Raw genomic sequence first — 14,246 nt, 5'->3', positions numbered from 1 at the left:
GACGTATTTGATGCTTAGTACTGCTTTGATTTATAAGGATGTTTTTTCGCGTTTGAAACAGAGGGAGTCACGATATACATGTTACCCTAGTGATGGTGATTGGGATTTAGCAAAAGAAATATGTGAGAAGTTAAAGGTTTTTTTTTTTTTTTTAGGTTACTGAATTATTTTCAGGAACAAAGTATCCAACTGCTAATCTCTTCTTTGCAAATGTTTGTGATATCAAACTGTCGTTGTATGAGTGGCTTGAATCTCCATACATGGAAGTTCAAATGATGGTAACCAGTATGATGGAAAAGTTCAATAAGTATTGGAGCAATATTCATGGAGTTTTGGCTTTAGCAACAGTGCTGGATCCGAGGTATAAGATGATGTTAGTTAAGTTTTATTATCCTTGTATTTTTAATCACAATGCTGCAAGTGAGATTGACAAAATATATCAAGTTTGTGGCAAGTTGGCTCATGATTATCAGAAAAAGAATGATTCAAGTGGGTCTATATCTCAGTCTTCTACTTCTTCTTGTCAAACCGAGATGTCAAGTGCTAAGAATAAATCAGATCGCATGGTGGATTTTTATAAGTTTGTTTCAATGTTGAAGCTCCTAGTAGTGTGAAAACTGAGCTTGATACTTTTTTGGATGAGCCTATATTGTCTCAGTCGGATGATTTTGATATATTGACATGGTGGAAAGTGGATTCAATCAAATATCCGACTTTAGCTCTTATTGCAAAAGATATTTTAGCCATCCCGGTATCTACTGTGGCATCCGAAACTGCTTTCAGTACTAGTGGTAGATTTGTTAGTCCACACAGAAATTGACTTCACCCCAAAAATTTGGAGGCTTAAATGTGTGCTCAAGATTGGTTATGGACCGATATTCACGATACGATGGATATAAATATTTGCTTTTTATATTGTTTCTTTTATGAATTTTCTTATTACTAATTATTTTATTTTATTAATAGGAAATTCTGCACCGTCTGCATATTTTGGAAGTTGCTCCATGGTGAATGATGAGGATGTTGATGAGGAGGTAATTTTATTTATAACATAATTTAAATTTTAATCGTAGTTATTTTGACGATATTGAGTATAATATTTCTTCGTTTTTCAGGATCCATCTTCTACAATCTCTGAACCTGTCGATGAATGAAGTTATAAAGATGGAAAAATATCAAATTTATTTTTGGATAAAGAAGTGAAAAATAGTTACAATGTAATTGTATTTTTAAGTATTTATTTTTGGATTTTGTTTGTTTCGAATATTTAATTTGGATGTTGGCGTTTTCAAATTGTGAAATTGAGGGGGGAGGAAAAAAAGGGGGAAAAAAATGGGGCATGATTCTGCCCTGCCCTGCCCCGCCCCGAACCCACCCCATTGCCATGGCTATTGAGCTGCTAATTGTTGTTGTCTTATGATGAAGTTACAGACGAGCATTTTGTTTAAAACAACAACGGTCATCTTTTTATTCTGCTATTTTTGTTCTTTTATATATCCTAAAAAAATAGAAAAAAGAAAAAAATAAACCAAAATGACAATACAAGATTATAGGTAGAAGTCTGAATTAGTGTCAAGGTAAATAAAATTAAACTAAAAATCAATCCCTGACAACGACACCAAAAATTTGGTCATGAAGATATTTTTCGATTTAAAATCAACGCAAGTGCATGATTTGTTAACAAGTAATAAAGTGGATGTGAATCCAACTATCGTCTCACAGATATTGATTTAGTTCAATTTTAATTCCTCAACTTAACCGAAACAAGAATAAAAAGATGCATTTGTTTGGGATAAAATTATAATTAAAATAAGTTACTTATGCAATTATGAGTGAATTTATCTAACTAAATGCTAATTATGCTAGATAAAAGTTAATGTGTTCTAATGAATGACAAATGTTATAACTTTAGTTTTACACTTTGACAACACGATTGAATTTTGATGAATCAATGTTCCCATTTTATTCAACAATCTCTCTCGAGTAATGTCAAACATATTCTCATTTATGACATGACAATATTTCTATGACTGATGTGAACATACGAGAATGAATGAATTTTTTATGAACACTTAAAGATTCATATAAGGTATAGCATTATATTTCTATCCCCTATTAGATCCTATGATGATCTATACCATGTTGAGCCTATTTTCCTTCTTTTGAATGCATAAAATAAGCCACCACTTTCATACAACTACCATGATCAATAATTTTGGAGAAAAGAAAATCATATAAATCACCCAATATCTAAAAACATATTTTCAATATGAAAATTGGTAAAACTAAAAATTAAAACTCACATTACACGGTTCAACGTTCTCCTAACACAAAGAAGTCTAGCCTAATATTTTAGGAAGAAGAAAACAAAAGAAATGTAAGAGAATCGATATCACCAAAATAAATCTTGAATTGAATCTTCGAGTCTTGGAATCGATCTTCGTGTTTTTTGCCTCCTTGTATGCTCCTAAAATCTCTTGGAATGTGTTGTAATACGTGGTTCACTACTTGTGGGTGGCCCTAGCACATTAAAAGACATTCCAAATATTGTTTCCATCAGTGTTTGAAGTCATACAAGGAAACCAGAAATTTTCCTTCAAAAATGTTTTATGCTATATCATAGCACAATCGCACGCTAGCATAGTTCAACAAACTCCAACACTGGATTTCTGTTGGCCACTCTGCAACCGCATGGATACATGTACTATGCTTTACCTAGTATAGGCAAAGATCCAATTTTTGCCTTTTAGTCCCCGAACTCTGTTTTCTCATTTCTTGATCTCTTTTCTTGCTTTTCTTCTTCCAAATACTTCATTTATTCACTCAATTGGTCTTCGACTCTTTCATGTCTTCGTTATTTCTTTTGGATCATCTTTTGGCTATTTGTACTTTGATATCTGAACTCTGATTTTCTTTGATTTTAGTCTTTTTTCATTGTTTCTCCTAATTTCCACCATATTCATCAATGTTGTCTTGCAAAACATAATTAATATAGAATTAAGCCCTATTCCAATATATTTTCCCACAATTATTATTATCTCGTAGCCAAAATAAGTGTATAGTGTACTTAACACTTTTATGAGATTAATGAATCACGTCTTGTGTGCATTTATAGGTAAATTCGTAATAGTTTACTTGGATGACATCTTGGTATACAATAAGGATTTAAATGAGCATATAGGACATTTAAAATGTGCACTTGTGGTCTTAAGACAAAAACAAATTTATGATAACTTTAAAAAGTGTACATTTTGCATGAAAAATGTTATTTTCTTGTTTATGTTGTTAGTTATAAAGGAATTGACATAGATGGGGAGAAAATTAAAGCCATCAAGAAGTGACAAACACCAAAAAGCATAGCAGAGGTAAGAAGTTTTCATGGTTTGGCTAGCCTTTATAGGTGTTTTGTTGGAGACTTTAGCACAATCGCCACACCACTGAAGGAGATTGTAAAGAAAAGTGAGGATTTCATTGGGACGTTGAACAAGAACACGCTTTTAAAACTATTAAGGATAGGCTGTATATTGTACTGATTTTATCTCAACCTAACTTTAGCAATACTTTTGAGATTGAATGTGACGTCATGGGAATAAGCATTGAAGCTATTTGCCAATATATTACTTTAGTGAAAAGCTAAGTGAAGTAGATCTCAACTATCCTACATATGACAAGGAGTTGTATGTATTCATTCAAACTTTGGAGACATGGCAGTACTACTTATGGCCAAAGGAGTTCGTGATCCACACAAACAGTAAGTCCTTGAAGCATCTAAAAGGCCAAGGTAAAGTAAATAGAAGGCATGCAAGGTGGATGGAATTCATCGAGACCTTTCCGTATGTTATTCGGTATACATTACCAGGAAGGTATGTACTTCTTACTTTTTTAGGTGACAAATTAATAGGATTTGAATATGTTAAGGACATGTATTCTAACGACTTGAACTTTTCTAATATATATGAATCATGGGGTAAAGACGCTATAGATAGATTCTTTAAGCATGATGGATATTTATTTTGAGAGAATAAGTTATGTGTACCTAGATGTTCAATGAGAGAATTGTTAGCACGTGAAGTATATAATGGAAATTTAATGGGCTACTTTAGGATTAAGAAAACCTCTGAGATGTTAAATGAACACTTCTATTAGCCTAAGATGAGAGTTGATGTTGATCAACTTTATAGTAGATGTATCACTTGTAAAAAGGCTGAGTCTAATGTTTTACCACAATGTTTTTATTTACCATTACCTATTCCTAGTGAGCCTTGGTTGATGTGTTTATGAATTTTGCGTTGGGTTTACCTAGGTCTATGGAAAAAAGAGATTTCATATTTGTGGAGGCAGGTAGATTTAGTAAAGATGTCACATTTTATTCCATGTCAAAAAACTAATGATGCTACTAATATTGTGGATTATTCTTTAAGATATTGGTGCATTTACATAGGTACCTAGAAGTATTATATCGGGTAGCGATGTTAAGTTCCTTAGAAATTTTTGGAAGATTTTGTAGAGTAAGTTAGGAACTAAGCTATTATTTTCTACAACTTGTCACTCACAAACAAATGGGCAAATTGAGATTGTTAATAGGACTATGATACAACTATTGTGCACTATAGTCAATTAGATGCTTGCTATTCATAGAATTTTCATATAATTGGGCAACACATTCTACTACTCTTATACTTCATTTGAAATTGTTTATGGTTTCAATCCACTAACACCTTTTGGATTTAATTTTTTTACCTATTGATGAAAGAGATAGTTTTGATGGGAAGAAGAAGGCCAAGTTGGTAAGATCCCTTCATGAGAAAGTACGGAGCCAAATTAAGAAAAATGAACATTATGCTTCTCAAGCAAATAAAGGGTGAAAGTGTGTTACATTTGAACCAGGAGATTAGGTTTGGGTGCTTATAAGAAAGGCAGTTTTTTCGACTCAAAAGGAGATAAAGCTGCAATCGAGAAAAGATGGACCATTCCAAGTGTTTGAGAATAATGAAACTTTATTGATCTTCAAGCAGCATGAATCTTGACAGCTACTTCTATCCAGTTCATGTAACTCAACCAAACTGAATTTCGAATTCTATTTCTTACTGCTTTGCCTGTGAATACAAGAAAGTTCCTAGAATTGCAATGGCAGCTCCAAGAGTTTTGATGGTGTTACACCCCTAACTAAACCACTTCGAAACAACAGTCACACCACCCACGTTCCATCCCACATCTAAACCACTTCGAAACAAATAGTCACGCCACTCCACGAAGTTCCACATGTTCGCCCGAAGTGGTGCCCACTTCTGACGACCTCAACATGGCACGCTGCAAGTGAAGAGTAGATCCATTAAAGCAATCAAAGTGTCCCTCAATTTCAAAGCATTGAGCACTCCAAGACACTCCCTTAACAGCTCCCTCCACCGCTATTGTCACAAAGATATCTGTCAGGTTCCCCTCTGCCTCTAAAGATCAATTGATGTGACATCTTCATAGGTCTAGTTGATGTGACTTATCAACTTTATATCAACTCAACTCAAAAGAACTAATTACCCGCCCATCTAGATGTGGTTGATTGACGCCTATGAGCGGATGCCTCACATCGTTAGATAAATACACGTGTCCCACATCCAGCAGTGTTTTACCCCTATAAATACCCAAGTTTTGGCAAGAGACAAAGGCAATGAAACTCTTATAACTTAGCTCTCTATACTAAGTAATATATATTCTCCTCCCCACTCTTGCATAACTTGAGCACTATTCCGATCACCCAATGCTGACTTGACCGTCAAAGTGTATGCGATCGCCACCACCACTGATGGTTTCGACCGTGTACTTCTGACCGTGCGTTGTTGTGCGCATGGAGGATTACGTGGAGTAGCAATCCGTTGGCCACGTAAAGGGTCCAATTCTCGAGGTCAACGATTGGCACCGTCTGTGGGAACTTTCTGCCCAAAAGTTCCACATTGTCCACCAAAAAAGCCACCAGCAAACCATCGACTTACCCTAAAAAAGGCACGTTCTTGAAAAAGAACAAGGTCAACCTACAAGGTTCTTAACACCCTTGAAAGGACAAACAAAATGAGTTATAGTAATGAAGATGAAAATTTTGAAGGGCACAAGAATGCTTTTGAAGAAGAGGTAATCAGGACCAATGTAACGCATCAGAGACCCCATCACCAACGTCACCGAGGCAACAAGATAGCAGCGCTCACTGAAGGAATGGCTCAAATAGCTGTCGGAATGAGGGACATCACCGCTCAGAATGTGGCGATGCATGAATTCTTCATGCAGGCCCGAGGTCATCAGGGCTTCCAAATCCTTCAAGGATCATATCCAACTCAAGAAATTCCTGTGCCTCATGGCTGAGGCCATTCGAGCCAGCACCGGGCACACCCCCTTGAAAGAGGAGTGGTTGTGGATGTAACATCCTATGCACAAGGGACCCAACCAGCAGCACCACCACTGGGAGAGAACTTCTTACCAGAATACAGACCCCAAAGGTTTGTCAATGTCTTCAACAAAGTAGGGCAGAACCCTAGCAATAGGTCCACTCCGTACAAAGATCAGTCTGACAAGAGCAGGAGTAAGAAAAAGTACCTCCTCTGCCTAGAAATAGGTGGGAGATGATAAACCTACTAGATTGGGGTAGTTGAGAAGAGGTACTTCTACCTCCCCAAAACGTATCAGAGGGGGAAGGCTCTGAAGGGCCATGCCGTTCTTACGAAATCGATGATAATAATGACAACCTCCCCTTTTCTAGAGAAATCTGAAGCTTCCCGATGCCTGGAAACTTCATGCCCCCTAAAATCCTAAAGTATGAAGGAAAGAGGGACCCACAGACACACTTGACTAAGTACATGACGCAGAGGAGTCTCAGATGAGCCTCATCGGTATTGAAATGTAGGGCCTTTCAACTAACCCTCACTGGAGCTGCTGAAGTGTGGTACAGCAAACTACCACCCCTGAGTATCAGAAGTTGGCCAGACTTGAAGAAGACATTTTTGAACCAATACCTTTCATAAAGGGAAGGTGAACCCCAGTGCAATGCTTGCAAGACATGAGGCAAGCTCCTGGAGAGAGGCTGAAAAGCTATCTCACCAGATTCACCGATGAAATCACATACTGCGACCAAGTCACTGACAGGGAGGTCCTTTCAGCCTTGAAAGGTGGTCTCAACATGAACACTCTGTTCTGCAGGGATGTACGCAGCAAAAATCCCACCACCTATAAGAGCTAGTTGAAATGATGAGGGTGGAGATCGTCAATGAGGAGATGATTGACCACCGAAACCGTGCGGCTCAGGGACTTCTCTTGCCTCAGTGGCAGATGGGTCAAGGACTAGCCGTACACGATGTCACCCAGCAATGGACCTCGGCTGGTCACACGATAACCCCTACATCCAGACAAGCATTGGTTTCAGCCACTCTAAATGTAGTACCAGTGCTAGCGTATGAAAATGCTCCTATTGAAGTAGGACCATTCGGGGGAATAAACAATCAAAAGCAAAAGATGAAGCGATCAAACAGGCCCCTGGAAGGGTAAGGTTCTGCACCTTTCACCAACTTTGCGGACACAACACCAACGAATGTAGAGATGCTCCTCGATCCTTGAACCGGAGTAACCCACTCTCCTCAAGAAGGGATGAATACCCCCGCAGGTCCACCTCCCCGAATAGGGGAAAGAGGCGATATAGAGAACAATCACCCCGGAGGAGAGAATCCAGGGACAAAGAAGAATCCAGACATAGGGATTAGGCCCCATCTAAAGGCCAAGTTATCAGGGAAATTGATATAATCATTGGAGGACCTCACATCGGGGGCAATACCAGGAACGTCCAGAGAAATTACACAAGGGAAGCAAAGGATCTACCAATGATTACTTACATTGTCAATCAGACCCAAGAGGCCAACAGGATGGCCTCGATCACTTTCTCTCAAGAAGATGCACAAGGAGTTCGCCACCCCTATTGTGATGCGTTAGTGGTAAAAGCTGTAGTGGCTCGAAATGGACTTAAATGCATGCTCATCGACAATGGCAGCTCGGTAAATATACTGTTCGAATCTACCTTTGATAAGATGCAGACTCAGCACGGGTTGATCCCCATGACCAACCTGTTATTTGGATTTATTGGCAACAGCATCGTCCCACGAGGGCGAATTACTGTACCTGTTAAGATGGGGTCATCCCCCTAGTGGCCCATCACTTCATGGAGTTCCTGGTGGTGGACCACAGATCAACTTACCATGGAGTATTGGGTCGACCTGCCTTGAAAGATCTTTGGACAGTTACATCCATCCATTACCTGTGTATGGAGTTCCCAACCGAACATGGAATTGCTTCAATTCGAGGTGACCAAATGGGCTAAAGGGCATGTTACATCAACTCTCTACAAAAATTTGAGCCCCGCACTATTAATGTCATTATAGCAGAGGCCAACAACAAAGCCAACATGGACATAGAGATGTTCGACGCCCCTGAACAAGGGCACACCTTCGAACAGGAGGAAGACGTCGACATGGTAGAAGCCCCTGAAGAAGGGTACCCTCTCGATGAGTTGGACCCTCGAATTATCGAGTTCAGATCAAATATGACTCTAATGGAAGAACTGGAAACTTTTCCCATCAACCCTGAAGACCCCACTCAAGTCTTGCGGGTTGGGAAAGCACTATCCCCCGAAGTGAAAGAAGAAATGATGAACTTCCTGAAAATGAACCTATATGTCTTCGCCTAGAAGCATGAAGACATGGTGGGAATAGACCTAAGGATCAATTACCACCACCTTAACATCAACTCCTCCTACGCCTTACATCGACAAAAGAGATGAGCCCTCAATTTAGAGCAATATGAAACGCTCAAAGAAGAAGTCGACAAACTCAGCCGCAGTGGCTTCATCAGAAAAGCTATCTATCCAAAATGGATATCCAACCCAGTCCTCGTAAAGAAACCTAGTGGGAAATGGAGGGTGTGTCTAGACTTCACGAATTTGAACAAGGCATGTCCCAAGGACAACTTTCCTCTCCCAAGAATAGACCAACTGGTGGACTCCACTACTGGACATGAACTCTTGAGCTTCAAGGATGCGTACTCAGGGTACAGCCAGATACCCATGTTCCGACCTGATGAGGAATCCACATCATTCATCACGGACAGAGGATTGTATTGCTATAAGGTAATGCCCTTTGAATTGAAAAGTACTGGAGCTACATACCAAAGGTTGGTCAATATGATGTTTGTTGAGCTTATTGGTAAAACTATGGAGGTCTACATAGACAACATGCTAGTTAAAAGCCTCCAGGCAAATGAACACGTAATTCACCTCGACCAGACCTTTCAGATTCTTAGAAAGTATAAGATGAAGTTGAACCCTCTGAAGTGCACCTTCGAGGTAGCTTCGGGTCAATTTCTAGGGTATATTGTCAACCAAAGAGGAATTGAGGTAAATTCGAAAAAGATAAGAGCCTTATTGGAAATGATGTCACCTCAGAAGCTAAATGAGGTCCAAAGCCTCAACGGATAGATAGCTGCACTCAGTCGCTTCATCTCCAGGGCCACTGACAAGAGCCTACCCTTCTTCAAAATCTTGAAGTAAGGAAAGAAGTTCCAGTGGACGGATGAGTGCGAGGAAGCCTTCCGACCGCTGAAGAAGCACTTAGGAGAGGCATCCCTACTATCCAAACCTGAGCCACGAGAACCACTGCTGCTGTACTTAGCGGTCTCAGACAAGGCTATCAGTGCAGTCCTTGTTAGAGAAGAAAAAATGCATCAACTATCGATGTACTACATTAGCAAGGCACTACTCCCAGCAGAGACGCGTTACCCAGATATGGAAATGCTTGTACTCTCCCATGTTATAGGATCAATGAAGTTGAGACCATACTTTCAGGCCCATTCAATTGAAGTTCTCACCAACTTTCTCCTAAAGTAAGTGTTGCAGAGAACAGATGCTTCGGGCTGTTTGCTAAAATGGGCAATCAAGCTCAGCGAGTTCGACCTACTGTTTCGACCCTGAAATGCCATCAAGGGCCAAGTCCTCGCAGATTTTGTGGCTGAGTTTGCCAAATCCCTAGAAATAGAGATGGCAATGGAACCAATCGAGCCCTCAACATGGAACCTATTTGTGGTTGGTCGTCAGGAGAGACTGGTTCCAAAACAGGAGTAGTTTTGGAAAGTCCAGAGGGCCATAAGCTAAACTGCGTGGTCAGATTCGGCCTCAAAGCCTCGAACAACGCTGCAGAATATGAGGTCTTCCTAGCAGGCCTTAGGCTAGCGAAAGAAATGTAAGTCAAGAGGCTCCTAACAAGTAGTGACTCGCAGCTTGTAGTAAGTCAGGTCAACAGAAAGTTTGCGCCAAAGACAGTGGCATGGCTATGTATCTGAAATTATTTATGAACCTAGTCCTTCACTTCGAGAGATCCGAACTGGTTCAAGTCCCACGCCTCAAAAATACACACGTCGATGCCCTGTTTAAGTTGGCCAACTGCAGGGATTAGAAGTTGCTAAAAAATTGTCCTAATTGAGCGACTACCGAAACCTTCCATCTCTAGAGGTGAAGAGGTACTATGGATTGAAGGCACCCCACTTTGGTTGCAACCCATCATGGCCTACCTCAAAGATCAACCTGCCAGCCTCGAAGAGCTGCTCACTTTGTTCTCAAGATGATGTGCTCTACAAAAGGGGCTTCGCCTCGCCACTTCTTCGATGCGTGAAAGGAGAAGAAGTCATGTATATACTCAGGGAGATCCATGAGGGAGTCTGCGGTAACCATTTCGGAGAAATGGCTCTGGTACATAAAGTACTTCGACAAGGCTACTTTTGGCCGAACCTGAAGAGAGACTCTTACTAGTTTGTTCAAAAATGTGACAAGTGCCAACGCTTCTCAAATATTCAAAGACATCCTTCTCATAGCCTCCCCGTGGTCACCAGCCCGTGGCCGTTCTCCAAATAGGGCATAGACATTATTGGCCCACTTTCAAAAGGAAGAGGAAGCGCTACTTTTGCCATTATTGCTATTAACTACTTCACCATGTGGGTTGAAGCGGAACCTCTAGTAAAAATCACTGAAGTGAAAACTACAAGGTTCGTCTAGAAAAATATGATTTACATGTTCAGCATTCCCCACTCTTTAGTGTCTAATAACAAAAGGCAATTCAACAACAAAAAGACGCAAGACTTGTGTAACAAACTTGGCATAAGGAAAGACTTCTCAACACCTCATCACCCGCAAGCAAACGGGCAGGTTGAGATAGTGAACAAAACTATCAAGCCTACCCTGAAGAGGAAGCTTGACGCCTCGAAAGAGGCATGGATCGATGAACTTTCCTATGTCCTCTGGCCATTCGAACAACCAGCCGAACTACAATAGGTGAAACACCTTTCTACATGACCTACAGATCCAAAGCCATGAATCCTGTCAAGGTGGGTGTCCCTCTCATCGTCATATACATTTCAATGAGAGCGACAACGACGAAGCTCGAAGGCACGAGCTTCACCTCCTTGAAGAAAGGAGAGATTCCTCTCAAATAAAATTGGCCAAGTACCGAAGAAAGATGGCCCGTTATTACAACTCTAAGGTCAGAAACCGAACTCTTTGTGTGGGGGACCTCGTCCTCAGAAGTGTCTTCCAATCATAGAAGCCAACTGGGTCCAGAGTGTTTGGACCGAACTGGGAAGGTCCTTATCGTATCCGCAAGGAGTCCTGACCCTACACTTATGAAATTGAAGACATGGTAGGGAAAGTGCTGCCTCATCAGTGGAACATTGAACACTTGAGAAGATACTATCAGTGATAAGTATATATTCTGATCCGATCCCTATTTTGTCCAGTCTATTGTAAAATTCCTATCTTGCTAAGTGCTGAAACTGCTTTACTAAAAGATGATATAAAAGACTTGTTATAATACCTCAGTTCTCCGTTATGTCATATGGGTCAATCAACTTATTCCTCATTTTAGTATTTTATATGGATCAATTCTTCTGTCATCAACTGATTATTATTGGTAAGTAATGCTCAATATTTGCTTGTTACTCGCCAAGATACATAGTTCAACATAAATTTAAAGAGAAGAAGCAACAACACTGGAAAAAATTTTAATCTCATTAACATCAGAGTTTAATTACAAGAGGTGGGCCGAGGCCATTACAAAATGTTTCTATTCTACTGGAGGGGTGTCTTTAGCTCCAGCCTTCGGCTCGGATGTCAGATCCAGAGTTGGATGGACCTCCCTTAGGAGATCCAACATTGCCTAGGCATTCCACGAAGCCTAGAAGTTGGCAAAGTCGTCATACAGTGGATGTTTTTCGAAGTGATCAATAAAATTCTACACTGCTGACTCCCCCATCGCCTTCACCTTGGCCTTCAAAGGCTCGATCTCCTCAGCCCGGGCCTCGCCCGTTGCCTCAGCTCAGCCTTCTCCTTGTTGGAGGCCTCCAGAGCCTCAGTGACGAGCCGGTGGTGCTCGTTGACATGGTCAAGCCTCCTCGTCATATCAGCCACCTTGCACTCCACTTCATACAGATCCTTCTTTAGCCTCTCTATCTCCTCATTGGCCCTTACCAGCCGACCCTCTACCTCCTGCCTCGCCTTCTCTACCTCAGATGCCTTTTCTTAGGCCGCCCACACTACGTACCCGTAGTACATTATCTCCTCCAGATGCTTGGCTAGATCCTTCCTCTTCGCATTGAGGTCCTTGACCAAGCCCTAAAGTTGAACACTTGTACTCAGGGCCCGGGCAATGCAAGCACTGTTGGCAGCTACCAAGTCTTCGACAGTGCAGAAGGCTGTGTGGTCTTTCCACTCCTCAGTCCAATATTTGCTATGGACAAAGGCAATAGCCGCTGTCTCTGGAGGCAAGGCCTCCAACACCTCCCTCACCAGCTCTCTTTATTGGTGCCCAGGAAGTCCACCTCCTTCTCCAGGCGAGCCCTCTTCCTCCTTTGTTGCCTCGGCACTTGTGTGACTGGGATTGTAGCAACTGGGGGGTCGGTCAAGGTAGTAGTAGTGACAACAGGGGCTGTCATCCTCTCCCTTATGGCCACCCTAGTGGGGATTATTGTTTGACGGAGGATCGGGGCAGCCCTCACCACTGTGGGCCCCTTTGATGAACTGGTAGCCCTCTTTACCTTCCTTTGGAAAGCTGCCTCTGGATCCTCTTACTCCTCCTCCTCTACCGTGGGCTGGAGCTGTTTACTCGCAGCCACTAAGTCCTCCATTTGCTTTTTATAGGCAGAGGAGAAGGTCTTCAACGCCCTTGCCTCGACCATCATCTGTTGGATTGTTTTAAAGTCAGGCCTCACTGGCCTTTTCTTGTTAAAATCATCTATGGCAAAACAAAATGGGTTAGCATGTCCACGGAGGTCAGAAATTCTTTACAATAGGAACACTCCAGATAATTACCTTGGGAGGCCATCAGCTCGTGCGTAACGAAGTGGATGTTCTTCCTGATAAGCTCGTTATAGGACCTCTTCTTCAGTGGAAGCTGATAAACGATGCAGATTATATCAAACTCCTCGGCAAAAAGCTCACACTGAGGAAGAGTATCTGTAAGATTAACAAATAGTTAACTTCCGAACTGATGCAAAACACAAAAAATCACAAGGCTCCAGTACTCACTAAGTGTTGAATACTTTGTGGGGACCGTAAGAGGCCAAGGGGTCCCCCTCCATTGTGTCCCATCTCCAAGAGGCCCAACACCATGAGCTATTCCATTCCTTGATAGAGCTTGACAAATCGAGCACAAATGAAGTGTGGGAACCCCATGAAGTTAGGTAGTACCCCCTGGTCCTAATACCCCCCGTCGCTACCTTAGGGATGTATAAGGTCTAAAACACTGAGAACGACATCTCTACCCCAAACGATGCCTCCTTCCATAACATCCATGACCCCACTATTTGACCCCAAGAGTTGGGGTTCAGTTAGGTCGAGGCCAGGCCATAGGTCCTAAAAACATAGCGAAAGAAGGAATGGATCGACAACCTAAGACCAGCCCTAAATAACTCTTCGCTCGTAGTTATGCAGCCCAGCCTAGGGTAACAGGCTCGCTCATCAGGCTCTTGTAAAATTAGGCCCAAATTGTCTGGCATCATATACTCCTTCCTAAGTCTATCAAGGTCGGCAAGCTTAAGTTTGGAAGGATAATCAGACGTCCCCCAGTGTATGGAAGTGTCTACAGGCTATCAGGACGCCTCCAAATGTTCTCCCCCCTAATATCGCCTCGGACAATTTCGAGGAGGTCGCCAATACTGGCTGGTCAACCTTCATTATC

General features: G+C 41.5%; 1 long non-coding RNA gene across 1 annotated transcript; it reads left to right on the top strand.

Moving 5' to 3' along the window:
* Window positions 1-11: 11 nt before the first annotated feature.
* LOC111378586 lies at window positions 12-1,279 on the top strand. Its single transcript, XR_002699888.1, has 3 exons — window positions 12-361; window positions 967-1,034; window positions 1,116-1,279. It is a non-coding gene; the product is annotated as an uncharacterized LOC111378586 (long non-coding RNA).
* The last annotated feature ends 12,967 nt before the right edge of the window (window positions 1,280-14,246 follow it).

Source organism: Olea europaea, unplaced genomic scaffold, assembly GCF_002742605.1.
Source record: "Olea europaea var. sylvestris unplaced genomic scaffold, O_europaea_v1 scaffold1836, whole genome shotgun sequence".
Lineage (NCBI taxonomy): Eukaryota > Viridiplantae > Streptophyta > Magnoliopsida > Lamiales > Oleaceae > Olea > Olea europaea.
This window is presented reverse-complemented; position numbering and strand designations above follow the sequence as displayed.